Consider the following 2,327-nt stretch of genomic DNA (forward strand, 5'->3'; position numbering starts at 1 on the left):
ATGGAGATGCAGATAGAGATGGAGAGGGAAGGAGTAGGTGAAGGTGGAGGGGAGAAAAGGAGGAGGGAGGGAAGGCAGGAAGAAGACACAGATTGACTGAGAGGTAGATAAAGATAGAGATGGAGAGAAATAGAGAAAGAAAGAGAAAAAGAAAGACCCAGATATAGACAGAGAAAGAAAAAAAGATAAAGAGAGAGAGAGAAAGAGAGAGAGAGAGAGAGAGAGAGAGAGAGAGAGAGAGAGAGAGAGACATGGACAGATAAAGAAAGGAGAGACAGAGAAGTCGGGTGTGTGTGTGTGTGTGTGTGTGTGTGTGTGTGTGTGTATGTGTGTGTATAAGTGCATATATGCAGACGACTTGAACATTTCACTATATGTAAAATTTACTTGATAAAGAAAATTTTAAAAGAAGATTAGATGAATAATTCACCTGTATGTTTATAATTAAACAAACAAGATTAGCAGCAAAGAGGCAAGAAATGGCAGTAGTTAAAATATCCCCGATACTTGTTCTGAACCTACAAGCTCAGTCTTAAAAAGGGAGTCCTTCACGGTAAGATGCAGTATCTACATAGACATTCACAATCAATTTTGACATGATTAGTTTATCTTTTGATCTTGCTGGAGATATTTAAGCTTTTAAAATTGTAAATTATTAACTTTTGGGACTTTATGATCTGTCTCCTGATGACACAGGAGATTGCACTTGTGTGTATGATATCTAGCAGTTGACCTAGGTGTCATTAACTAAGTAGATGATAAGGTTTCTCTGGAATGACCATGCTGCCGTGCCCTTCTCTTCAAGCTGTCATAGCTATCCCCACCACAGGCTGCTGCACTTCATCACTAATTACAGATGTTCCTTCTCAGAACTCAGGCTTACTTTCCTAGGTCTAGGATAGAAGATGATTAGAAGGTGTGGGTGAAAACAAAATGACAGTGTTTTTCACTCTTGATTATTCACACTTAACATCTCCTCAATGTTTTGAGCAAATGTTTGACTCAGGACCTGAGCACACTATTTGACACCTGTTTGTGATTTTTGGAAAATGCCACCTAACTTGCCTTTTGGTGCCACAAAAGCAAATGAATTATTGTTGGAATATCCAGAAAGACAGCCAAAGCAATAATCCATGTCCACATATTTTCAATGATGGCCATGACTAATAAACATATTTGATATCTTTGATTAAATATGTTTTTCTTTCATGAGCTGTTGTTCCCTCACTAGGCCTCATAACTGAACTAATCCCACCTAATATGCCAGAGGAGTTAGATATTGATTGTCTATCCAGAATGAAGTGCTGACCCAAAGGAGATAACAGAAATGGCTAGTAGTGTATCCCACTGGAAGGAAGAGTCCAAGAGACTGGGGTGCTGGTGAATCAGCCTTGAAGCTACTCAAAGGCAGAATCATGAAGCAAAGAGAAGCTTTGGGTGAAGTGAAAGTATTAAGGAAATAAAACTGTTGCAAAATTCAAGACCACAAGTATAAAATAGAGAATCATAGCAGAAAATATAGACAAGGTCTCATGTGCAGACTTTTGGTAGACTGCTGACAGTGGTTCAAGATTTCCATTATTTGGCTGCATAGAATAAAACACAATTAGACTCAATAATTTGAGGCATCTACTAAGTAATATCAGACTATCCAAGAATGAGTTAGAGGTCAAAGGAGAAAGAAAAATGATAGTGAAATTGACTACTAGCAATATACTGGTCTTGATATTTAATAAATCCTACCATTTACTTCATGTTATAAAAACCAGTAAAGGAGTGTTTAAAAAAAAAAAAAACAAAACACCTGCGACTAGAGACAGATGTGGCTGTCGTGTCACATGTGTGTCAGTAGGCAGCAGAAGGGAGAGAAGCTATATCTGCACTCAATGTTTTCACCTGTGAACATCTGAAAGAGCAAGTCAGACACTAGAGGAACTCGACTTGGGAACATAGGCCAACTGACAGCCAATTAGGAACCCAGAATGGGAACTAGCCTGAGATGACTACCAGTCTGGCAAAGTTCAGGCCTGAGTAGGGGGCTGGGGAAGCAGAGCATGGAAAGATGTCCCCTGTCCTGAGCCATAATGCATGAGTGGGACATAGCACTCCTAAGGCCAGTACTAAGATGATCCCAAACACCTAGAAATTTCTGGATGCCACTAAGAGGAGCAAATAAGTGATGGACAAATGGAAGAAAATTAGAAACTAAAGGATGTAGGCATGATGCAGAGTGGCAGGGCCGGAGACTTAAGGGTAGTAAGAAATAGCCTGATGTGAATACCAGCTGATACTACCTGGGACCATGTCTGGATCCATTACTCTGCAGG

General features: G+C 39.8%; 1 pseudogene; it reads left to right on the forward strand.

The window, feature by feature from the left end:
• Positions 1–1,803: 1,803 nt before the first annotated feature.
• Positions 1,804–1,928, forward strand: LOC115064485 (annotated as a pseudogene).
• The last annotated feature ends 399 nt before the right edge of the window (positions 1,929–2,327 follow it).

The sequence above is a fragment of the Mus pahari genome, chromosome 7, assembly GCF_900095145.1.
Source record: "Mus pahari chromosome 7, PAHARI_EIJ_v1.1, whole genome shotgun sequence".
Classification (NCBI taxonomy): Eukaryota; Metazoa; Chordata; class Mammalia; order Rodentia; family Muridae; genus Mus; species Mus pahari.